Source organism: Oncorhynchus gorbuscha, unplaced genomic scaffold, assembly GCF_021184085.1.
Source record: "Oncorhynchus gorbuscha isolate QuinsamMale2020 ecotype Even-year unplaced genomic scaffold, OgorEven_v1.0 Un_scaffold_838, whole genome shotgun sequence".
NCBI lineage: Eukaryota > Metazoa > Chordata > Actinopteri > Salmoniformes > Salmonidae > Oncorhynchus > Oncorhynchus gorbuscha.
This window is the reverse complement of record NW_025745833.1, coordinates 76,487-103,152: the sequence shown is the minus strand read 5'-3', so window position 1 is coordinate 103,152 and position 26,666 is coordinate 76,487. Positions and strand designations below refer to the sequence as shown.

At 44.2% G+C, this 26,666-nt stretch overlaps 1 pseudogene; it reads left to right on the top strand.

Moving 5' to 3' along the window:
• LOC124020494 overlaps positions 1 to 26,666 on the top strand; it is a 72,643-nt pseudogene that overhangs the window by 23,084 nt on the left and 22,893 nt on the right.

The following is a 26,666-nucleotide window of genomic DNA, read 5'->3' as shown; positions in this document are numbered from 1 at the left end:
AACAGGGTGGCACTCCATCTTAACTCCAATGCAGAAGAGAACCTCCCCCAACAGTTTTTTTTTCATCGCGTCAAGACCAGTATATAGGGGATCTAGTTTCAGGCGTTTATGTTACACCTGCTATGTTATGTTAAGGTTATGGTTAATGACTCCCCATCCCGGATCCGGGATCGTGACTACTGCTCAAGCTCATTACCATAACGCACAATGCGAAAAAATATTCCTAAAAATATTTAACCTCCACACATTAACAAGTCCAATAGCTCAAATGAAAGATAAACATCTTGTTAATCTACCCAGCAAGTCAGAATTCTAAAATGTTTTACGGCGAAAACATAGCACATATTTATATTAGATCACCACCGAAACAAAAGGCAAGCGTTTTGTCCCAGAAAAAATCTAATTTAAAAGTAGGATTAAAAAATAAATAATTCACTAACCTTTTGAAAATCTTCATCAGATGACAGTAATATTACATGTTACACAGTACATTTTTTTTTCTCAATAATATGCCATTTATATCCATAAATCTCGGTTTACAATGACAACATTTCAAAAAATGCTACTCAAATGTCCGGAGAAATGATGATAGCTCCGACAGATAACGTCAGATAACAAGCAATAAACATGACTAAATATACATGTTCTACATATATTTACAAAGATACACTTTTTCTTAATGCAACCGCTGTATTACATTTATTTTTAACGTTACAGACATCGTTCACTGGGCTATAATATGAGTCGGCGCTCAGATATTAGCAGTATGTCTCCTCTACGTTTGGAGTCCACAGAAACCCCAAATAACCACATAAATATTCCCTTACCTTTGATGTTCTTCCATCAGAAGACGTAGAAGGAGTCATACTTACCCAATACATCGTTTGGTTTCACGTTGTGTGTCCCTGTATTAGCATATGCTAACAGCTTCAGTTGAAATGCGTCAAAAATGACTTCTGGTCCAGCACTCTTGCGCATCAAAACTTCCAATTGACATATTATATGTCGATTAAACTGGTCAAACGATGTGCAAAATCGAGCTTTATGATGTTTTTAGCATGTAGAACAAAGAGCAACGCTAACAGACAAACCGTCTTCAAATGCTGCATCATGGAAAAAGACGTACTCCAAATCGGCCGCACGTAATAGAGTGCATGATTTTCAGAGGGACACGAGCAATTTCGCCCGCCAAACGTGCAGGGCTCGTGGGATTCTCACAATGAACGTGCCATTTGAAAGCAGACATTGCGCTGAACAGATAGAGACTGTTCCTGGATCAGTAGCTGCCTGGGAAGGGGGGGGGCCATGACGTCAAAGTTGATCCAACTTTTCTCTTCACAAGAGAGAGTTTGGGAGAAAGGCTGCCCTGAGAGTTCTGCTTTACATACAGACATAATTTAAACGGTTTTAGAAACTTTAGAGTGTTTTCTATTCAATAATAATTTTTATATGCATATATTAGCAATTTTGGGAAAAAATATTTTCAGTTTACAATGGGTACGCACTTTCTCCAATGGGGGCAATATAGAGGGGGAGCTCTAAGAGGTTGTTGCTATAGCTTAACTATCTGATGTGTAAATGAAAGCTCATCCAAGTGTGTGTATTTATGTGTGGGTTTTTTTTAGGTTCGTAAGATCATTCGTGTGTGTAAGGGGATCCTGGAGTATTTGACTGTAGCTGAGATTGTGGAGACCATGGAGGACCTGATCACCTACACAAAGAACCTAGGACCAGGTAACCTCACCTGTAGGCTCTGACCCTTAACCTCTGAACTAACCTCTAACCCTGATCACCTATACAAAGAAACTGGGACCACGTGACCTCACCTTAAGCCTCTGTCCCATAACCTCTGACCTCTAACCCAGCGGTTTCCAACCTTTTCCCTTCTGGGAACCACCAAATCAACATCAAAAGTTCATGAGGACCACCATTCGTGGAGTCTTTTCATTTATTTTATTTAGCCTTTATTTAACTAGACAAGTCAGTTAAGAACAAATCCGGGGTAGGTCAATTATTTTTTTCTCAGTGAAGGTAATAGATTAGAGCCCTATTATTATTAACAATTTGAGTTGTGAAAAGTAATGTAAAAGTAATGTTAAATTGCTTAGAATACCATTAATACTGTTATTAATTTTGGAAGAAGAAAAATATTGACAAAATAAAATAAAATCTCATAAAAAATGCGGACCACCAGACCACAGTTTGCAACTCTAACCTGACCTCTAACCCTGATAACCTACACTAAGAACACCAGGTAACCTCTGACCATGAAGATAATTGGTTCAGGATATTTTTCACTGTGATTGGCTACAGGTATGACTAAGATGTCTAAGATGATTGAGGAGCGACAGCAGGAGTTGACCCATCAGGAACACAGACAGATGCTATTCAACTCCCTGAACACTGTCAAACAACTACTGCCTGTACTCATATCAGGTCTGTCGGACTGTCTGTCTCTCTCTTTCTCTCTCCCTCTCTCTGTTGGTGTTTGTGTGTGTGAATTTGCTCACCTCCTTGAACACTGTCAAACAACTATTGCCTCTTCTCATATGAGCTTTGTCTCTCTGTGTTTATTTGTGTGTGTCTGCCTGTCTTCTCTGCACACTCCACACACACAGCCGCCCAGCAGATACCAGAGTTGTCATAGTGATAATTGCAGTGGTAATTAGAACTTGGCTCTGGCAGAATGACTCCCACCCCACCATTTTTCTATACACACTCACTCAGGCTCTCATTCTCTCAAAGATTCACACACACACACACACACACTAGTCCATGTACTCTGCAGTAATCCCCATCTCTCTCTCACCAGCCATAAAGATATTTGTAGCGACTAAGAGCATGCATAGTGCTGGGGTGGATGAGGCAGAGAGAAACAGATGCTTTACGTTTGAGAAGATGAGTGCTGAGATTAGTGAGATCATCAGAGTCCTACAGCTTACCACCTGGGATGAAGACACATGGGCCAACAAGGTACACACACACATACACACACACTTCACCCCCTGACTCCCCTCCCAGACACACACCAGTCTCTGGTAGTCCCTCCCTTCCCATGTTCCTCTACACTAGACGCAGCATTCCTAAACCAGGGGTGTTCCTATCCAGGTCTGGTGGTCTGCTGTTTTTTTTTCTCCCCGGTAATTAATTGATTGACCAGAGTCCACTCGCCTTGTTTTCCAAATCTGAATTAGTCCCTGAATAGAGGGTAGGGTGAACATCAGCAGTACTATTGACCTCCGGAACTGGATTGGAAAAACCCTGTCATAATGCATACTTCACTTTCTCTCTTTAGTTTCCACTCTTTTCTTCTGTTGGGCTTCTGTTATAACTATTTTCTTTTTTCTCCCTTCATTCTTTTCCTCCCTGTAGAAGGTAAGCCTGTCTCTTTCCCCTTTGCCATGCTGCAGTGTGTGTGAGAGAGAGAGAGCGTGAGTGTGTGTATGTCTGTAAATGCTGTGTGATGAGAGTGGGTGCGTGAGTGCATGTGTGTGTGTGCGAGTGTATGTGTGTGTGCGAATGTATAACTGCGCTCTTTGTGTCTCTCTAGGACATGGAGTGTATGAAACGTTCTCTGGCGGTGATAGAGGCTAAGATGACCATGGCGAAAGGCTGGCTCAAATACTCCCATGGACAACCAGGTACACACACACATATCCTATCCATAATCCTATCCGCCATGGTCCAGTGATACAGTCTACCCAAATACCTGCCTGCCCCATCATCCTTATAGTGACATCCTCACAATACTAGCACTGCACTCCTTATGGTTAATTCATTGTGTGTGTGTGTAGGCGAGCCTGGGGATGTAGCGGTGCGTGTGATATTGGATGAGGCAGGGAAGGTAGGAGAACTGTGTGCTGGAAGGGAACGCAGAGACACACTTGGAACAGCAAAGACTCTGGGACAGATGACTGACCAGGTCACAGAGCTACGTGTCAGGTACTGTGTGTGTGTGTGCGTGCTCGTTGTTATAATAACCATGTATAAGCCTTTCCAATCTCACATGATAAGGCTTACATTATGTTATGTAGGGATGCACTGATATGACATTTTTGGCCAATACTGATATCCGATATTTTCCTTGCCAAAAAACTCGATACCGATATAAAGAAAATGTGCGGCCCTTTAAGCATTCTAGTAGTTAAATAGTTGAAACACACACACACTGGCTAAAAAGTTATTTGGTTGGCATTTACATATGTCCCCATTACCAGTAAACCATAATCAAATGGGGCGGCAGGGTAGCCTAGTGGTTAGAGCATTGGACTAGTAACCGAAAGGTTGCAAGTTCAAAATCCCCGAGCTGACAAGGTACAAAATCTGTCGTTCTGCCCTTGAACAGGCAGTTAACCCACTGTTCCTAGGCTGTCATTGAAAATAAGAATTTGTTCTTAACTGACTTGCCTAGTAAAATTAAAATTAATTAAAAAACCTATTTCTTTCACGTACTTGCTGTGCTGTTTCGTTGTTCATTTGTTCAGTCGTTTCATTCTCAACCAGGATTACATCATACAGGTCAAGAAGTGAAGTCTCAGGTCTCTGTCCATGGCCTCTTCTGTCATTTGTTCTCTTCTTCGGTGCGCACTGTCACGGTATCTGTTTCCATCTTGTCCAGCTGTGTCTGTAACATTTCACATAAACCCTGTTTCTTGTCTGCATCGAAGTAGCGGTCCTTGTACCTAGCATCAAGCATGGTGGCGACACAGTAAACAGGTTCAGAGAGAATGCCACTGAATTGCTTTTTCACAGCCTCTAGGCAGCCTCGGCAGTTTTGTTGAGCAGGCGTTTCAATGCCATGACAGAGTATCACGTCTGATGCAGACACAGTTGATGATCTTATTTCTCAAGTCAGTTGTTCGAATGGAGCTAAGTGTGTTCATGTTTCAAACATGTTCTCAAATGCCATTGAAATTACATTTACATTTAAGTCATTTAGCAGACGCTCTTATCCAGAGCGACTTACAAATTGGTGCATTCACCTTATGACATCCAGTGGAACAACCACTTTACAATAGTGCATCTAAATATTTTAAGGGGGGGGTGAGAAGGATTACTTATCCTATCCTAGGTATTCCTTAAAGAGGTGGGGTTTCAGGTGTCTCCGGAAGGTGGTGATTGACTCCGCTGTCCTGGCGTCGTGAGTGAGTTTGTTCCACCATTGGGGGGCCAGAGCAGCGAACAGTTTTGACTGGGCTGAGCGGGAGCTGTACTTCCTCAGTGGTAGGGAGGCGAGCAGGCCAGAGATGGATGAACGCAGTGCCCTTGTTTGGGTGTAGGGCCTGATCAGAGCCTGGAGGTACTGAGGTGCCGTTCCCCTCACAGCTCCGTAGGCAAGCACCATGGTCTTGTAGCGGATGCGAGCTTCAACTGGAAGCCAGTGGAGAGAACGGAGGAGCGGGGTGACGTGAGAGAACTTGGGAAGGTTGAACACCAGACGGGCTGCGGCGTTCTGGATGAGTTGAAGGGGTTTAATGGCACAGGCAGGGAGCCCAGCCAACAGCGAGTTGCAGTAATCCAGACGGGAGATGACAAGTGCCTGGATTAGGACCTGCGCCGCTTCCTGTGTGAGGCAGGGTCGTACTCTGCGGATGTTGTAGAGCATGAACCTACAGGAACGGGCCACCGCCTTGATGTTGGTTGAGAACGACAGGGTGTTGTCCAGGATCACGCCAAGGTTCTTAGCGCTCTGGGAGGAGGACACAATGGAGTTGTCAACCGTTGTTGTTGCATATGGCCTTGGCCTTTTTGTTATCTTCCTTTGAAACTTCAAAATAGATCCACATAGCAGACATTGTGGGCTAGGTTAGGAATGCTGTATTTTTTTGTGGCGTCATTACGTCATCTACCTACGTTATATAGGTATGCACATCAGCTTTGACATCGGTTTTGCACATCGGTGTTAAACTAGACATTGGGCCGAGGCCGATGTTGCCATTTTTAGCTAATATCGTCAGATTCTGATATACTTACCGATATACTGTGCTTCCCTAATGTTATGTCTATATGTATCAGCATTTCAACTTTCTAATGGCTGGTATTATAAGGATGTCGTACATGGTCATGACAATCTTACAATACATTAAACCTGCTAAGTGTTAAAGTGTGTGTGTGTATTATCTCTTCCTGTAGAGGACATGGTCTGTCCCCACCATGTGTTCAGCGGGCCAGTCAGTGTTCTCAGGGTCTGGACCTGCTGCTTGGGAAAGTGGACGGTGCCACCCACAGGCTCGAGGCTTTAACTAAAGCTAAACTGGCATTCGCTAGGAGACTGGATGCTGCCCAGGTCAGCACACACATACCAATATTTGACGTTTTGTTTCTGGGTTGGTCGAAATATCAGATTAAATATTAAAAGGACAAAACCTAAAATGTAAAGTATGTATGTGTGCCTCATAGGCATGGCTGGCAGATCCTAATGGGGGTACAGAGGGTGCAGAAAACATCAGAGCCTTGCTGGCCAATGCCCAAAAAATCGCTGACCTATGCGAAGACCTCCTCGAGAGAGACGACATCCAGAGATCCATCAATGAGATTGCGGGGCTCACCGCACGACTAGTGGAGCTACACAAGCGGTAGATTTTTTTGTTTCTTTGTTGCCTGTTTTTTCAAGTGTGTAACTGTTGTCTATTTTGTATTGTGTGTATATTTTGTCTGTTTGCAGGCCATACTATGGGTAACTACTGTTGTCTGTTTGCAGGCCACACTGTGTATAAATGTTGTCATCTGTGTGATTGTCAGTTTGTCAGTTTTAGGCACATGCTGCAACCTCATGCCACCAGCATGTTCTTCCTTCCCAGGGAGCCATGTCTGGCTGAGTGTCTGCCCACTAGTAGGTTCAACACATGTGGAGTGGACACGTGCACACACAAATCATATTTTATTTGGGATGGTTTGGAGACAGCCCAGATTAAAAAGTCAACAGTAGACAAGACAACAAAGTTTAAGAACAATTTGATTGATCTGAATTGCCTAGTTTTAAAGCGCCTGCTGACGGCTATTGACATCTCGGGGTGTTTTCACATACATTTTTGTGAACTCAGTGGCAGTTCACTTTTTTTGTGCAGTGCGAACACTCCAAAGGAACTGAGACCCCTCAAAAGAGCCCCCGAAAGGAATCAAGCTGAGACTCTCAGAGGTCTGAGGTGGTCTGAGTTCGGTTCACTTGAATTCCGTAGTCCGGTTCCATTTTTTTAGGGCAATGTGAACACAAAGCTCCCCAGGTTCGCTTGTAATTATTTTGTAATTATTCCCACACCACACACTAGTCTACTGCAAAACCATTTCCCCTGCAATAAACCCTTTCACATGTGCCACATAAGAATGAAGATGGGGTGCCACATAAGAGTGAAGATGATGATATGCAGGTTCACTGAAAAAACATTGAACATTCACTGAAAAAACAGCCTATTGATTAGCGAGGCACAGAAATTCCCAAATATGTGTGGAGTTTTTAGTTCAATTGATTTGTTTTCAATATGTGATCTTTAGGCTAAGCTGTTTATTTGTGGGGTTTGAATAGTGTGAGAAGACACCAACATATTTGGTGAGAATCACAACGTAGAAAAATCTATTCTAGCTCTTAAAGGGGCAGTAGCCTACATGGGGTGTGCAATTTCCAATTACAACATCATTTAATCTACAGTTATTCTTCAGCTATGTTTTCTGTTACCAATAATATGTACATTTTAATAGGGCTGGTCGGTATACCATATTTTACGATATACTGGTATTGATGCACTGACTAGTTTGGGTTTTTACTTCTATAACCCTATGTGAATGTTTGATTTGTTAAATGGTATACGCTGTGTGTAACGTCTATTTTTATAGTTTACTTCTCTACTTGAGTCCTCTCTCTCTCCGCTCTCTCTTTCTCCATGCTGCTTTCCACACAGACCTAGCCCTGCCCTATGTCACACAAGGAGTGCATTTGTTGTTCTTCGACCACGAAACAGTTGCGTTCAGTCTGCATGTGACAATGTTGACGACAATGATGCTATTTTCACTTTGCTTCTTCATATAAATCCACTAGCATTCTATAATTACGCTATACATTTGTGTTTCTTACATCTGTAAACAGCTAGTTTGTCTCTTCTTAGCAAGTTGGGACGAAACTTTATTGGCCACTAATGCTAATCGCAAGTTAACTGGCTAGCTACCTAATAAATGTCAGTGGTAGAAAAAGCACCCAATTGTCATACTTGAGTAAAAGTAAAGATATCTTAAAAGAAAAGGACTCAAGTAAAAGTGAAAGTCAACCAGTAAAATCGTAATTGAGTAAAAGTCTAAAAGTATTTGGTTTTATATATACTTAAGTATCAAAGTGAATTGGTGTGAATTAGAAGTAGCTAAAAGAAAACAATGTAGCCAAAGATTATAGGGTCCCCTAAGAAAACTCTTTGTATTTGTATTTTGTGTGTTTATTATGGATATCCATTAGCTGCTACTCTTCCTGGGGTCCAGCAAAATGAAGGCAGTTTAAACAATTTTTAAAAGATTTTGATAGATTCACAACACACTGTGTGCCCTCAGGCTCCTACTCCACCACTACCACATACAGTGGGGAGAACAAGTATTTAATACTTAATTTTTTATTTATTTCACCTTTATTTAACCAGGTAGGCTAGTTGAGAACAAGTTCACATTTGCAACTGCGACCTGGCCAAGATAAAGCATAGCAGTGTGAGCAGACAACACAGAGTTACACATGGAGTAAACAATTAACAAGTCAATAACAAAATAGGAAGACAAAAGAGGGGAGTCTATATACATTGTGTGCAAAAGGCATGAGGTTGGCGAATAATTACAATTTTGCAGATTAACACTGGAGTGATAAATGATCAGATGGTCATGTACAGGTAGAGATATTGGTGTGCAAAAGAGCAGAAAAGTAAATCAATAAAAACAGTATGGGGATGAGGTAGGTAAAAATGGGTGGGCTATTTACCGATAGACTATGTACAGCTGCAGCGATCGGTTAGCTGCTCAGATAGCAGATGTTTGAAGTTGGTGAGGGAGATAAAAGTCTCCAACTTCAGCGATTTTTGCAATTTGTTCCAGTCACAGGCAGCAGAGAACTGGAACGAAAGGCGGCCAAATGAGCTGTTGGCTTTAGGGATGATCAGTGAGATACACCTGCTGGAGCGCGTGCTACGGATGGGTGTTGCCATCGTGACCAGTGAACTGAGATAAAGCGGAGCTTTACCTAGCATGGACTTGTAGATGACCTGGAGCCAGTGGGTCTGGCGACGAATATGTAGCGAGGGCCAGCCGACTAGAGCGTACAAGTCGCAGTGGTGGGTGGTATAAGGTGCTTTAGTGACAAAACGGATGGCACTGTGATAAACTGCATCAGCTTTGCTGAGTAGAGTGTTGGAAGCAATTTTGTAGATGACATCGCCGAAGTCGAGGATCGGTAGGATAGTCAGTTTTACTAGAGTAAGTTTGGCGGCGTGAGTGAAGGAGGCTTTGTTGCGGAATAGAAAGCCGACTCTTGATTTGATTTTCGATTGGAGATGTTTGATATGAGTCTGGAAGGAGAGTTTACAGTCTAGCCAGACACCTTGGTACTTATAGATGTCCACATATTCAAGGTTGGAACCATCCAGGGTGGTGATGCTGGTCAGGCGTGCGGGTGCAGGTAGCGAACGGTTGAAAAGCATGCATTTGGTTTTACTAGCGTTTAAGAGCAGTTGGAGGCCACGGAAGGAGTGTTGTATGGCATTGAAGCTCGTTTGGCGGTTAGATAGCACAGTGTCCAAGGACGGGCCGGAAGTATATAGAATGGTGTCGTCTGCGTACAGGTGGATCAGGGAATCGCCCGCAGCAAGAGCAACATCATTGATATATACTGAAAAAAGAGTCGGCCCGAGGATTGAACCCTGTGGCACCGCCATAGAGACTTCCAGAGGACCGGACAGCATGCCCTCCGATTTGACACATTGAACTCTGTCTGCAAAGTAATTGGTGAACCAGGCGAGGCAGTCATCCGAAAAACCGAGGCTACTGAGTCTGCCGATAAGAATATGGTGATTGACAGAGTCGAAAGCCTTGGCAAGGTCGATGAAGACGGCTGCACAGTACTGTCTTTTATCGATGGCGGTTATGATATCGTTTAGTACCTTGAGCGTGGCTGAGGTGCACCCATGACCGGCTCGGAAACCAGATTGCACAGCAGAGAAGGTACGGTGGGATTCGAGATGGTCAGTGACCTGTTTGTTGACTTGGCTTTCGAAGACCTTAGATAGGCAGGGCAGGATGGATATAGGTCTGTAACAGTTTGGGTCCAGGGTGTCTCCCCCTTTGAAGAGGGGGATGACTGCGGCAGCTTTCCAGTCCTTGGGGATCTCAGCCGATATGAAAGAGAGGTTGAACAGGCTGGTAATAGGGGTTGCGATAATGGCGGCGGATAGTTTCAGAAATAGAGGGTCCAGATTGTCGAGCCCAGCTGATTTTTACTGGTCCAGGTTTTGCAGCTCTTTCAAAACATCTGCTATCTGGATTTGGGTAAAGGAGAACCTGGAGAGGCTTGGGCGAGTAGGTGGGGGGGGGGGCGGAGCTGTTGACCGAGGTTGTAGGCAGGCGGAAGGCATGGCCAGCCGTTGAGAAATGCTTGTTGAAGTTTTCGATAATCATGGATTTATCGGTGGTGACCGTGTTACCTAGCCTCAGTGCAGTGGGCAGCTGGGAGGAGGTGCTCTTGTTCTCCATGGACTTCACAGTGTCCCAGAACTGTTTGGATTTGGAGCTACAGGATGCAAACTTCTACATTTACATACATTTACATTTAAGTCATTTAGCAGACACTCTTATCCAGAGCGACTTACAAATTGGTGCATTCACCTTATGACATCCAGTGGAACAGTCACTTTACAATAGTGCATCTAAATATTTTAAGGGGGGGGTGAGAAGGATTACTTATCCTATCCTAGGTATTCCTTAAAGAGGTGGGGTTTCAGGTGTCTCCGGAAGGTGGTGATAGACTCCGCTGTCCTGGCGTCGTGAGGGAGTTTGTTCCACCATTGGGGGGCCAGAGCAGCGAACAGTTTTGACTGGGCTGAGCGGGAACTGTACTTCCTCAGTGGTAGGGAGGCAAGCAGGCCAGAGGTGGATGAACGCAGTGCCCTTGTTTGGGTGTAGGGCCTGATCAGAGCCTGGAGGTACTGAGGTGCCGTTCCCCTCACAGCTCCGTAGGCAAGCACCATGGTCTTGTAGCGGATGCGAGCTTCAACTGGAAGCCAGTGGAGAGAGCGGAGGAGCGGGGTGACGTGAGAGAACTTGGGAAGGTTGAACACCAGACGGGCTGCGGCGTTCTGGATGAGTTGTAGGGGTTTAATGGCACAGGCAGGGAGCCCAGCCAACAGCGAGTTGCAGTAATCCAGACGGGAGATGACAAGTGCCTGGATTAGGACCTGCGCCGCTTCCTGTGTGAGGCAGGGTCGTACTCTGCGGATGTTGCAGAGCATGAACCTACAGGAACGGGCCACCGCCTTGATGTTAGTTGAGAATGACAGGGTGTTGTCCAGGATCACGCCAAGGTTCTTAGCGCTCTGGGAGGAGGACACAATGGAGTTGTCAACCGTGATGGCGAGATCATGGAACGGGCAGTCCTTCCCCGGGAGGAAGAGCAGCTCCGTCTTGCCGAGGTTCAGCTTGAGGTGGTGATCCGTCATCCACACTGATATGTCTGCCAGACATGCAGAGATGCGATTCGCCACCTGGTCATCAGAAGGGGGAAAGGAGAAGATTCATTGTGTGTCGTCTGCATAGCAATGATAGGAGAGACCATGTGAGGTTATGACAGAGCCAAGTGACTTGGTGTATAGCGAGAATAGGAGAGGGCCTAGAACAGAGCCCTGGGGGACACCAGTGGTGAGAGCGCGTGGTGAGGAGACAGATTCTCGCCACGCCACCTGGTAGGAGCGACCTGTCAGGTAGGACGCAATCCAAGCGTGGGCCGCGCCGGAGATGCCCAACTCGGAGAGGGTGGGGAGGAGAATCTGATGGTTCACAGTATCGAAGGCAGCCGATAGGTCTAGAAGGATGAGAGCAGAGGAGAGAGAGTTAGCTTTAGCGGTGCGGAGCGCCTCCGTGATACAGAGAAGAGCAGTCTCAGTTGAATGACTAGTCTTGAAACCTGACTGATTTGGATCAAGAAGGTCATTCTGAGAGAGATAGCGGGAGAGCTGGCCAAGGACGGCACGTTCAAGAGTTTTGGAGAGAAAAGAAAGAAGGGATACTGGTCTGTAGTTGTTGACATCGGAGGGATCGAGTGTAGGTTTTTTCAGAAGGGGTGCAACTCTCGCTCTCTTGAAGACGGAAGGGACGTAGCCAGCGGTCAGGGATGAGTTGATGAGCGAGGTGAGGTAAGGGAGAAGGTCTCCGGAAATGGTCTGGAGAAGAGAGGAGGGGATAGGTTCAAGCAGGCAGGTTGTTGGGCGGCCGGCCGTCACAAGACGCGAGATTTCATCTGGAGAGAGAGGGGAGAAAGAGGTCAGAGCACAGGGTAGGGCAGTGTGAGCAGAACCAGCGGTGTCGTTTGACTTAGCAAACGAGGATCGGATGTCGTCGACCTTCTTTTCAAAATGGTTGACGAAGTCATCTGCAGAGAGGGTGGAGGGGGGGAGGAGGATTCAGGAGGGAGGAGAAGGTGGCAAAGAGCTTCCTAGGGTTAGAGGCAGAAGCTTGGAATTTAGAGTGGTAGAAAGTGGCTTTAGCAGCAGAGACAGAAGAGGAAAATGTAGAGAGGAGGGAGCGAAAGGATGCCAGGTCCGCAGGGAGGTGAGTTTTCCTCCATTTCCGCTCGGCTGCCCGCAGCCCTGTTCTGTGAGCTCGCAATGAGTCGTCGAGCCACGGAGCGGGAGGGGAGGACCGAGCCGGCCTGGAGGATAGGGGCCATAGAGAGTCAAAGGATGCAGAAAGGGAGGAGAGGAGGGTTGAGGAGACAGAATCAGGAGATAGGTTGGAGAAGGTTTGAGCAGAGGGAAGAGATGATAGGATGGAAGAGGAGAGAGTAGCGGGGGAGAGAGAGCGAAGGTTGGGACGGCGCGATACCATCCGAGTAGGGGCAGTGTGGGAAGTGTTGGATGAGAGCGAGAGGGAAAAGGATACAAGGTAGTGGTCGGAGACTTGGAGGGGAGTTGCAATGAGGTTAGTGGAAGAACAGCATCTAGTAAAGATGAGGTCGAGCGTATTGCCTGCCTTGTGAGTAGGGGGAAGGTGAGAGGGTGAGGTCAAAAGAGGAGAGGAGTGGAAAGAAGGAGGCAGAGAGGAATGAGTCAAAGGTAGACGTGGGGAGGTTAAAGTCGCCCAGAACTGTGAGAGGTGAGCCGTCCTCAGGAAAGGAGCTTATCAAGGCATCAAGCTCATTGATGAACTCTCCGAGGGAACCTGGAGGGCGATAAATGATAAGGATGTTAAGCTTGAAAGGGCTGGAATTCAAAGGAGGCGATAGACAGATGGGTAAGGGGAGAAAGAGAGAATGACCACTTGGGAGAGATGAGGATCCCGGTGCCACCACCCCGCTGACCAGAAGCTCTAGCTGGCAGTGGCTGCGTTGTTGACACTACACTAATCAAGTCGTTCCGTTGAGTGTAATAGTTTCTACAGTGCTGCTATTCGGGGGCTAGCTGGCTAGCTAGCAGTGTTGATTACGTTACGTTGCATTAAAAGAACGACAATAGCTGGCTAGCTAACCTAGAAAATTGCTCTAGACTACACAATTATCTTTGATACAAAGACGGCTATGTAGCTAGCTATGTAGCTAGCTACGATCAAACAAATCAAACCGTTGTACTGTAATGAAATGAAATGAAAATGTGATACTACCTGTGAATGCGACTGGGTTGTTGAGTTCTATTCGGAAGACGTTGGCTAGCTGTTGGCTAGCTAGCAGTGTCTCCTACGTTAAGGACGACAAATAGCTGGCTAGCTAACCTCGGTAAATTAAGATAATCACTCTAAGACTATACACTCTAAACTACACAATTATCTTGGATACGAAGACAGCTAAGACAGCTATGTAGCTAGCTAACACTACACGAATCAAGTCGTTCAGTTGAGTGTAATAGTTTCTACAGTGCTGCTAATCGGTGGACGTTTGCTAGCTGGGTAGCTGCTGGGCAAATAGCAGTGAAGACTACGTTAGGACGACGAAATACGATAATTACGCAATTATCTTTGATACAAAGACGGCTATGTAGCTAGCTAAGAAGAAATTGCTAAGATTAGACAAATCAAACCGTTGTACTATAATGAAATGTAATGAAAAAATTATACTACCTGCGGAGCGAAATGCGGATGCGACCGCTCGCTCCAACTGTCACCACCAGAAGCTGGCCTTGACTTTCCTGACTGACTGCGTGTATTGGTTTCTGACTTCCCTGAACAGTTGCATATCGCGGGGACAGTTCGATGCTATTGCAGTCCGCCACAGGATGTTTTTGTGCTGGTCGAGGGCAGTCAGGTCTGGAGTGAACCAAAGGCTATATCTGTTCTTAGTTCTGCATTTTTTGAACGGAGCATGCTTATCTAAAATGGTGAGGAAGTTACTTTTAAAGAATGACCAGGCATCCTCAACTGACGGGATGAGGTCAATGTCCTTCCAGGATACCCGGGCCAGGTCGATTAGAAAGGCCTGCTCACAGAAGTGTTTTAGGGAGCGTTTGACAGTGATGAGGGGTGGTCATTTGACTGCGGCTCCGTAGCGGGTACAGGCAATGAGGCAGTGATCGCTGAGATCCTGGTTGAAGACAGCGGAGGTGTATTTGGAGGGCCAGTTGGTCAGGATGACGTCTATGAGGGTACCCTTGTTTACAGATTTAGGGTTGTACCTGGTGGGTTCCTTGATGATTTGTGTGAGATTGAGGGCATCTAGCTTAGATTGTAGGACTGCCGGGGTGTTAAACATATCCCAGTTTAGGTCACGTAACAGAACAAACTCTGAAGCTAGATGGGGGGCAATCAATTCACAAATGGTGTCCAGGGCACAACTGGGTGCTGAGGGGGGTCCGTAGCAGGCGGCAACAGTGAGAGTCTTATTTCTGAAGAGAGTAATTTTCAAGATTAGTAGTTCGAACTGTTTGGGTATGGACCTGGAAAGTATGACATTACTTTGCAGGCTATCTCTGAAGTAGACTGCAACTCCTCCCGCTTTGGCAGAAGATGTTATAGTTGGGTATGGAAATCTCAGAATTTTTGGTGGCCTTCCTGAGCCAGGATTCAGACACGGACATCAGGGTTAACAGAGTGTGCTAAAGCAGTGAGTAAAACAAACTTAGGGAGGAGGCTTCTGATGTTGACATGCATGAAACCAAGGCTTTTTCGATCACAGAAGTCAACAAATGAGGGCCTGGGTTTACCTCCACATCACCCGTGGAACAGAGGGGGAGTAGTATGAGGGTGCGGCTAAACGCTATCAAAACTGGTCGCCTAGAGCGTTGGGGACAGAGAATGAAAGGAGCAGATTTCTGGGCATGGTAGAATATATTCAGGGCATAATGCGCAGACAGGGGTATGGTGGGGTGCGGGTACAGCGGAGGTAAGCCCAGGCACTGGGTGATGATGAGAGAGAGGTTGTATCTCTGGACATGCTGGTTGTAATGGGTGAGGTCACTGCATGTGTGGGAGGTGGGACAAAGGAGGTATCAGGGGTATGAAGAGTGGAACTAGGGGCTCCATTGTAAACTAAAACAATGATAACTAACCTGAACAACAGTATACAAGGCATATTGACAATGGAGAGAGACATACAGTAATCACAGGTGTTGAATTGGGAGAGCTAGCTAAAACAGTAGCTAAAACAGTAGGTGAGACAACAGCTAATCAGCTAGCACAACAACAGCAGGTAAAATGGCGTAGGTTAGGCAGGGAGGGTCGGATTAACTACACACAGAGCCTGAGTGAGGCTGGGGCTGACAGATAAAACATAAACAAGCAGAATGGAGTACCGTGATTAATGGACAGTCTAGCATGCATCAGCTATGTAGCCAAGTGATCAGTGTCCAGGGGGGCAGCGGTGGATGGGGCAGGGAAGCTGGACTGGCGAGTGTTATCCAGGTTAAAAAACAGTTAGCAGTGGCTAACAATGACTAAATAGCTTGTTAGCTGGTTAGCTTCTGGAGGTTCTTGAGTGTGTTCTAAAAATTAAAAATAATGGCGATTCCGTATCACATTGGGTGAGGCAGGTTACCGGAAGGAATAAACAAATTAAAAATCGAAAAGAGAAAGTAAATATGGGTCCAGTGAGTGTTTGGGACGCGGCGATTCAGACGGTTAGCAGGCCTGTGCTAACAAGCTAACAGTTAGTAGGCCAGGGCTAAACAAGGTAGCAGTTAGCGGACCGGGGCTAAACAAGCTAGCAGTTAGCAGGCCGAATTAGCAAGCAAGGACGTCGCGATGGGGTGAGTCTGTTTATTCCTCTTCATGCGGTGACATCGATAGACCGGTCGAGGGTCCGGATATTGTAGCCCAGGAGTATGCTTCGGTGGTAGCACAGGAGCTCTGGCCGGGCTAGCTTCAAGCTAAGTGGGTGGAAACACTAGCCAGGAGTAATCATCCGGGGTTGCGGTTAGCTAGATAGCTAGTTGTGAAGAATCCAGCTGAAAATGTTCCTTTTGCGGTGGGAATCCGGTGGGAATCCGGGGATAAAAAATAATAGGTCCGTTATGCTCTGGTTAGAGTCGCGTTGTTCGAACTGGCGAGAGCTTTCCGAGCTAAAGGTTAGCTGATGACCGGTTAGCTGAAGACCACTAGCAATGGTTTGCTGACTGATAGCTGGTAGCTAGCTGGTAGTTAGCTGGCTAGCTTCAGTTGAGGGGTTCCGGATCCAAAGTAGATATAAGTACTTTAGAAGAAAATAGCTACATTGGATGAGGCGGGTTGCAGGAGAGTATTTAGAAGTTGAGGTTTAACAAAATGTTTTAAAAGATATGCGAAGAAAAATATGTTTTAAAAAAAATTAAAAAACGATATATACAAGGGACACGACACGACAAGACGTTCAACTGCTACGCCATCTTGGAACAAACTGATTTTTACAGGTTTTCCTACTTACAAAGCATGTAGAGGTCTGTACTTTTTATCATAGGTACACTTCAACCGTGAGAGACGGAATCTAAAACAAAAATCCAGAAAATCACAGTTTATGATTTTTAAGTAATTAATTTGCATTTTATTGAATAACATAAGTATTTGATCACCTACCAACCAGTAAGAATTCCGGCTCTCATAGACCTGTTAGTTTTTCTTTAAGAAGCCCTCCTGTCTCCACTCATTACCTGTATTAACTGCACCTGTTTGAACTCGTTACCTGTATAAAAGACACCTGTCCACACACTCAAACAAACTCCAGCCTCTCCACAATGGCCAAGACCAGAGAGCTGTGTAAGGACATCAGGTATAAATTTGTAGACCTGCACAAGACTGGGATGGGCTACAGGACAATAGGCAAGTAGCTTGGTGAGAAGGCAACAACTGTTGGCGCAATTATTAGAAAATGGAAGAGCTCCATGCTGGCTCCATGCAAGATCTCACCTCGTGGGGCATCAATGATCATGAGGAAGGTGAGGGATCAGCCCAGAACTACACGGCAGGACCTGGTCAATGACCTGAAGAGAGCTGGGACCACAGTCTCAAAGAAAACCATTAGTAACACACTACGCCGTCATGGATTAAAATCCTGCAGCGCACGCAAGGTCCCCCTGCTCAAGTCAGCGCATGTCCAGGCCCTTCTGAAGTTTGTCAATGACCATCTGGATGATCCAGAGGAGGAATGGGAGAAGGTCGTGTGGTCTGATGAGACAAAAATAGAGCTTTTTGTCTAAACTCCACTCATCGTGTTTGGAGGAAGAAGATCGATGAGTTCAACCCCAAGAACACCATCCCAATCATGAAGCATGTAGGTGGAAACATCATTCTTTGGGGATGCTTTTCTGCAAAGGGGACAGGACGACTGCACCGTATTGAGGGGAGGATGGATAGGGCCATGTATCGTGAGATCTTGGCCAACAACCTCCTTCCTTCAGTAAGAGCATTGAAGATTGGTCGTGGCTGGGTCTTCCAGCATGACAACGACCCGAAACACACAGCCAGGGCAACTAAGGAGTGGCTCCGTAAGAAGCATCTCAAGGTCTTGGAGTGGCCTCGCCAGTCTCCAGACCTGAACCCAATAGGAAATCTTTGGAGGGAGCTGAAAGTCCGTATTGCTCAGCGACAGCCCCGAAACCTGAAGGATCTGGAGAAGGTCTGTATGGAGGAGTGGGCCAAAATCCCTGCTGCAGTGTGTGCAAACCTGGTCAAGAACTACCAGAAACGTATGATCTCTGTAATTGCTAAGGTTTCTGTACCAAATATTAAGTTCTGATGTATCAAATACTTATGTCATGCAATAAAATGCAAATTAATTACTTAAAAATCATACAATGTGATTTTCTGGATTTTGTTTTAGATTCTGTCTCTTACAGTTGAAGTGTATGATAAAAATGACAGACCTCTACATGCTTTGTATGTAGGAAACACTGCCGATTTTGCATGTTATCAAATACTTGTTCTCCCCACTGTATCTACAGTACTAAATCCATGTGTATGTATAGTGCGTATGTTATCGTGTGTGTGTGTGTGTGTGTGTGTGTGTGTGTGTGTGTGTGTGTGTGTGTGTGTGTGTGTGTGTGTGTGTGTGTGTGTGTGTGTGTGTGTGTGTGTGTGTGTGTGTGTGTGTGTGTGTATGCATGTGTCTGTGCCAATGTTTGTGTTGCTTCACAGTCCCTGCTGTTCCATAAGGTGTTTTAAAAAATCTAATTTTACTGCTTGCGTCAGTTACTCGATGTGGAATAGAGTTCTATATAGTACTGTGTGCCTCATAGTCTGTTTTGGACTTGGGGACTGTGAAGAGTTCTCTTGTGGCATGTCTTGTGGGGTATGCATGGGTATCCGAGCAGGGTGCCAGTAGTTTAGACAGACAACTCGGTGCATTCAACATGTCAATACCGCTCATAAATAAAAGTAGTGATGAAGTCAATCTCTCCTCCACTTTCAGCCAGGAAAGATTGACATGCATATTAGCCAGCCGTGCTGAGTCAATTGCAAAGTCCTATTTTGTGGCACATCAACATCTGAACAGTAGTCAAGGTGTATAAGCATGCTGAATTTCTGTTATAAGTTTGTTTACTGTGAAATAGCATTGTATCTGGTCAAACACTATTTTTTTCCCAGAAGTTTACTAAGGGTTGGTAACAGGCTGATCGGCTATTTGAGCCAGTAAAGGGGGCTTTTACTATTCTTGGGTAGCGGAATGACTTTAGCTTCCCTCCAGGCCTGAGGGCACACACTCTCTAGTAGGCTTAAATTTAATATGTGGCAAATAGGATTGGCAATATTGTCTGCTATTATCATCAGTAATTTTCCATCCAGATTGACAGACCCCGGTAGCTTGTTGTTGTTGATAGACAGCAATAATGTTTTCACCTCTTCCACACGGACTTTACGGAATTCAAAAGTACAATTCTTGTCTTTCATAATTTGGTCCGATATACTTGGATGTGTAGTGTCAGCATTTGTTGCTGGCATGTCATCCCTAAGTCTGCTTATCTTGTCAATGAAAAAGTAATTAAAGTAGTTTGCAATATCAGTGGGCTTTGTGATGAATGAGCCATCTGATTCAATGAAGGAAGGAGCCGAGTTGGCTTTTTCCCCCCAAAATGTCATTTAAGGTGCCCCATATCTTTCTATCATTCTTAATATAATTTATCTTTGTTTCATAGTGTAGTTTATTTTTATTTAGTTTAGTCACATGATTTCTTAATTTGCCAATCAGTTGGGCTGCCAGACTTAATTGCCATACCTTTTGCCTCATCCCTCACAACCATACAATTTTTCAATTCTTCATCAATCCAAGGGGATTTAACAGTTTTTACAGTCATTTTCTTAATGGGTGCATGCTTATTAGTAACTGGAATAAGTAGTTTCATAAATGCATCAAGTGCAGCATCTGGTTGCTCCTCATTACACACCACAGACCAGCAAATATTATTTACACCATCAACATGTGAATCACAACAAAATGTATTGTATGACCTCTTATACACTATATTAGGCCCAGCCTTTGGAAGCTTGGTTTCTTCTACATATGGCTATTATATTGTGATCAAATACAAGTTTATTTGTCATGTGCGCCGAATACAACAGGTATAGCAGACCTTACAGTGAAATGCTCACTACATCCTATGGATTTGGATACTGCTTTAAAGCAAATATCTGCAGCGTTAGTAAAGATGTGATCTATACATGTTGATGATTTAATTCATGTGCTGTTTGTAACTACTGTTAGCTTAACTGACAACCTGATCCAGGTTGCAGACACTTGTTACAGTTTGACATTTTTTCCAAGTGGGCAGATTGATGATAGTTAGTCAATATGTAAAATCACCTAGAAAATATACTTTTCTGTTGATATCACATACATTATCAAGCATTTCACACATATTATCCAGATACTGACTGTTAGCACTTGGTGGTCTATAGAAGCTTACTACAATAATGGGCTTTGGGTGAGGCAGATGAACATGTAGCCATATTACTTAAACAGTATTTAACATTAGATTGTCTCTAAGTTTTACAGGAATGCGGTTCTCGACCGCAACACCACCTCTGTTGACATCTCTGTCTTTTTGGTAGATGTTATAACCATGTATTGCTACCACTGTATCATCAAAGGTATTATCTAAGTGAGTTTCAGAGATAGTCAGAATATGAATATCTTCTGTTACAAGTTATTGACTTCATGGATCTTGTTTAATTAGGCTACATATGCTAATATGGGCTATTTTTTGCACTTTTCTGGGTTGCCTGATTATTTTTAATGCTTTTACTGGGAAGCTTATCAGAGGTAGACTTACTCATGTTATTTACATTGAAGCTGATAGTGCAGGGTGAGCTGCATAAAGTGGTCTTCCTACTATTGCACACCGCCTCAGTGCTAACAGTGTAACTCTGGTTTATAGCCTCATGATTACGGCTTATGATAGCTGTAGGATAAACAGATGTATTCGGTGCAATTAGGGGTACATAAATTAAATTACTTACATTGTGTTTGCCAATGCCCCTAAGATCATGTACATTTGATGCAGCATTATGACGACTCATTGTCACAATGGTAGGGGTTAACTGAGATGGTCTTGGATCATTTACCAGTCATTGTTTCAACGCAGCCTTGAAATGCGTGGACAGAGTCCAGGAGCCAAGATGATTTGTATTTTTTTTATTTCACCTTTTTTTTAACCAGCTAGGCCAGTTGAGAACAAGTTCTCATTTACAACTGTGATCTGGCCAAGATAAAGCAAAGCAGTGCGACAAAAACAACAACAGAGTTACACATGCGATAAACAAACGTACATTCAATAACACAATAGAAAAGTCTATATACAGTGTGTGCAAATGTAATAAGATTAGGGAGGTAATGTAAGGGATTTCCTCTTCTTCAGGAGAGGTGAAAAGGATCAGAAGACCAATATGCGGCGTGGTAAGTGTCCATGGTTCTTTTAATAAGAAATAGTACACATGAACAACTGAATACAAAAACAATAAACGTGGAATGAACGAAACCCAAAACAGTACCGTGTGGTGAAAAACACAGACACTGAAACAAACACCCACAAACACACAGTGAAACCCAGGCTACCTAAGTATGATTCTCAATCAGAGACAACTAATGACACCTGCCTCTGATTGAGAACCATACTCGGCCGAAACATCGAAATCCCCAAATCATAGAAAAACAAACAGACTGCCCACCCCAACTCACGCCCTGACCATACTAAATAATGACAAAACAAAGGAAATAAAGGTCAGAACGTGACAGGTAAGGCAATAAATAGGCCATAGTGGCGAAATAATTACATTTGAGCAATTAAACACTGGAGTGATAGACGTGCAGAAGATGGTTGTGCAAGTAGAGATACTGGGGTGCAAAGAAGCAAAAAATAAATAACAATAAGGAGATGTGGTAGTTGGGTGGGCTATTTACATATGGGCTATGTACAGATGCAATGATCGGTAAGCTGTTCTGACAGCTGATGCTTAAAGTTAGTGAGGGAGATATAATTCTCCAGCTTCAGTGATTTTTACAATTCGTTCCAGTCATTGGCAGCAGAGAACTGGATGGAAAGGCAGCCAAAGAGGAGTTGGCTTTGGGGGTGACCAGTGAAATATACCTGCTGGAGCATATTTGTTGCCAAACCCACTGGCTCCATGTCATCTATACATCTTTGCTAGGTAAAGCCCTGCCTTATCTCAGCTCACTGGTCACCATAGCAGCACCCACCCGTAGCACGCACTCCAAATCAAATCAAATGTATTTATATAGCCCTTCGTACATCAGCTGATATCTCAAAGTGCTGTACAGAAACCCAGCCTAAAACCCCAAAACAGCAAGCAATGCAGGTGTAGAAACACGGTGGCTAGGAAGAACTCCCTAGAAAGACCAAAACCTAGGAAGAAACCTAGAGAGGAACCAGGCTATGTGGGGTGGCCAGTACTCTTCTGGCTGTGCTGGGTGGAGATTATAACATGGCATGGCCAAGATGCTCAAATGTTCATAAATTACCAGCATGGTCAAATAATAATAATCACAGGCAGAACAGTTGAAACTGGAGCAGCAGCACAGCCAGGTGGACTGGGGACAGCAAGGAGTCATCATGTCAGGTAGTCCTGAGGCATGGTCCTAGGGCTCAGGTCCTCCGAGAGAGAGAAAGAAAGAGAGAATTAGAGAGAGCATACTTAAATTCACACAGGACACCGGATAGGACAGGAGAATAGCGTAGCGGAGAAGGTACAGTGGGATTCGAAATGGTCGATTCGAAATGGTCGATGATCTGTTTGTTAACTTGGCTTTCGAAGAATTTAGAAGAGCAGGCTAGGATAGTTATAGGTCTGTAAGGGGGATGACTGCGGCAGCTTTCCAATCTTTAGGGATCTCAGATGATACGAAAGAGAGTTTGAACAGGTTAGTAATAGGGGTTGCAACAATTGCGGTGGATCATTTTAGAAAGAGAGGGTCCAGATTGTCTAGATGGACTTCATCATTCCTATTGAGTACCTTCTGTTTCCAGAAGGTGTCAAAGTTATCAATAAATGTGACTCCAGCAGAGCTACAGTAGTCTTTTAGCCAGCTTGTCCACACTTTGGTTCCTACCCTGTCACAATATCTCCTCCCTGACATTTCAATTCGTTGTCATGTCAAACAACACTATTATATTAAGTGCCCACTATTAAATTCTAACTATAGGATTAGAATAATAATTCTATGTCCATGATTCCAACAGTTCATGCAAGTGTTTTGCTCTAAACCTTAAGTCAAATTGCCATTGCAACATTTAGTTTAGGTTGTTTGCCCATATCGTGCAACCCTAAGTGGCAGCGTGGAAATTATCTCAAATTACAGCAGGAAATGCAGAAATGTATGAAAATGCAGAAACATTTTTGGGGTTGAAGTTGAAAGAATCCATGGAAATCACTTAAAATGTATGCGTTGCCACCTTACTCTACTCTACTCACTCACACTACTCATAAAGCAAAAAAATGAAATAGAAAAAAGTCATACTATGATACCGTACCATTTAAAAAACACAGTCTCCCGTTACTCCCAAATCAAATCTAATTTTGTTGGTCACATACACATGGTTAGCAGATGTTAATGCAAGTGTACCAAAATGCTTGTGCTTCTAGTTCTAACAGTGTAGTAATATCTAACAAGTAATATAACATTTCCCAACAAGTTGATATAGAATGGTGCCAACAATGATGGTCGCTTAGCTTTGAGTTCTTAGTTAACTATGCAGTATTTTATTTTTTTACTTAATTTGTTACCCCAGGAAATCTTAAGTCTTATTACATACAGCCGGGAATAACTATTGGATATAAGAGCAACGTCAACTTACTAACATTACGACCAGGAATACGACTTTCCCGAAGCAGATAATCTCTTCGGACCACCACCCAGGACAGTGGATCTAATCCCAGCAGCTGACCGAAAACAACAGCGACGCAGAAAGGGCAGATGAAGCGGTCTTCTGGTCAGGCTTCGTAAACGAACACATCGCTCACTGCTCCCGAGCATACTACTCACCAATGTCCAGTCTCTTGACAACAGGTAGACAAAATTCGAGCAAGGGTTGCCTTCCAGAGAGACATCAGAGATTCCAACATTCTCTGTTTCACAGAAACATGGCTCTCTCAGGATATGTTGTCGGAATTGGTCCAGTCACCGGGCTTCTCCATGCATCGCGCCGGCAGAGATAAACACCTCTCTGTTTTATGATGAACAACTCATGGTGTTCACCTGACCTAGAATTCCTTACGATCAAATGTCGGCCATTCTACCTACCAAGAGAATTCTCGTCAGTAATAGTCACAGCTGTGAACATCCCCCCCTTTGTCTTGTCCGACTTCCATGACGAAAAGCAGCAGCATGTGGTGTTGCTAACTAGCCTCCTCCCCGGTAATTCCATTGGTTTCGTCTGTCCGGTCAAAATTATATCCTCCAGCGTACCGATCAACAGGGAGACGAAGTGACGCAAGCTTAACAAGGCTCGCCCCGGCAATTGCGGCCACTACGTGTCCCAGTCTGACTCCCATCAGCTCTGTACTACTTGCCTTGGTGTAGACGGGGCAGCAGGGTAGCCTAGTGGTTAGAGCATTGGACTAGTATCCTGTGAAGTTGCAAGTTCAAACCACTGAGCTGACAAGGTACAGATCTGTCGTTCTGCCCCTGAACAGGCAGTTAACCCACTGTTCCTAGGCCATCATTGAAAATAAGAATTTGTTCTTAACTGACTTGCCTAGTTAAAAAAAGTAAATAAAATAAAAAAGACCACACTTTGGCAGCTCTCGTTGATGCTGCTAGCTGTGCGCACTGCGCTAAGCTGGGCACAGGTGTCATCAAATGTAGAACATGGTACATGGGAAGTATTGCCCAGGCCTCGGTCCTGCTCAAGGTAGACTTAGTTTAAGGAGTTGAAGCGGAGGGAAAGCCTGGACACTCAAATTAAAACCAAATCAAATGTATTGGTCACATACAGTGCCTTGCTAAAGTATTCGGCCCCCTTGAACTTTGCGACCTTTTGCCACATTTCAGGCTTCAAACATAAAGATATAAAACTGTATTTTTTGTGAAGAATCAACAACAAGTGGGACACAATCATGAAGTGGAACGACGTTTATTGGATATTTCAAACTTTTTTAACAAATCAAAAACTGAAAAATTGGGCGTGCAAAATTATTCAGCCCCTTTACTTTCAGTGCAGCAAACTCTCTCCAGAAGTTCAGTGAGGATCTCTGAATGATCCAATGTTGACCTAAATGACTAATGATGATAAATACAATCCACCTGTGTGTAATCAAGTCTCCGTATAAATGCACCTGCACTGTAATAGTCTCAGAGGTCCGTTAAAAGCGCAGAGAGCATCATGAAGAACAAGGAACACACCAGGCAGGTCCGAGATACTGTTGTGAAGAAGTTTAAAGCCGGATTTGGATACAAAAAGATTTCCCAAGCTTTAAACATCCCAAGGAGCACTGTGCAAGCGATAATATTGAAATGGAACGAGTATCAGACCACTGCAAATCTACCAAGACCTGGCCGTCCTTCTAAACTTTCAGCTCATACAAGGAGAAGACTGATCAGAGATGCAGCCAAGAGGCCCATGATCACTCTGGATGAACTGCAGAGATCTACAGCTGAGGTGGAAGACTCTGTCCATAGGACAACAATCAGTCGTATATTGCACAAATTTGGCCTTTATGGAAGAGTGGCAAGAAGAAAGCCATTTCTTAAAGATATCCATAAAAAGTGTAGTTTAACGTTTGCCACAAGCCACCTGGGAGACACACCAAACATGTGGAAGAAGGTGCTCTGGTCAGATGAAACCAAAATTGAACTTTTTGGCAACAATGCAAAACGTTATGTTTGGCGTAAAAGCAACACAGCTCATCACCCTGAACACACCATCCCCACTGTCAAACATGGTGGTAGCAGCATCATGGTTTGGGCCTGCTTTTCTTCAGCAGGGACAGGGAAGATGGTTCAAATTGATGGGAAGATGGATGGAGCCAAATACAGGACCATTCTGGAAGAAAACCTGATGGAGTCTGCAAAAGACCTGAGACTGGGACGGAGATTTGTCTTCCAACAAGACAATGATCCAAAACATAAAGCAAAATCTACAATGGAATGGTTCAAAAATAAACATATCCAGGTGTTAAAATGGCCAAGTCAAAGTTCAGACCTGAATCCAATCGAGAATATGTGGAAAGAACTGAAAACTGCTGTTCACAAATGCTCTCCATCCAACCTCACTGAGCTCGAGCTATTTTGCAAGGAGGAATGGGAAAAATGTCAGTCTCTCGATGTGCAAAACTGATAGAGACATACCCCAAGCGACTTACAGCTGTAATCGCAGCAAAAGGTGGCGCTACAAAGTATTAACTTAAGGGGGCTGAATAATTTTGCACGCCCAATTTTTCCGTTTTTCATTTGTTAAAAAAGTTTGAAATATCCAATAAATGTCGTTCCACTTCAAGATTGTGTCCCACTTGTTGTTGATTCTTCACAAACAAATACAGTTTTATATCTTTATGTTTAAAGCCTGAAATGTGGCAAAAGGTCGCAAAGTTCA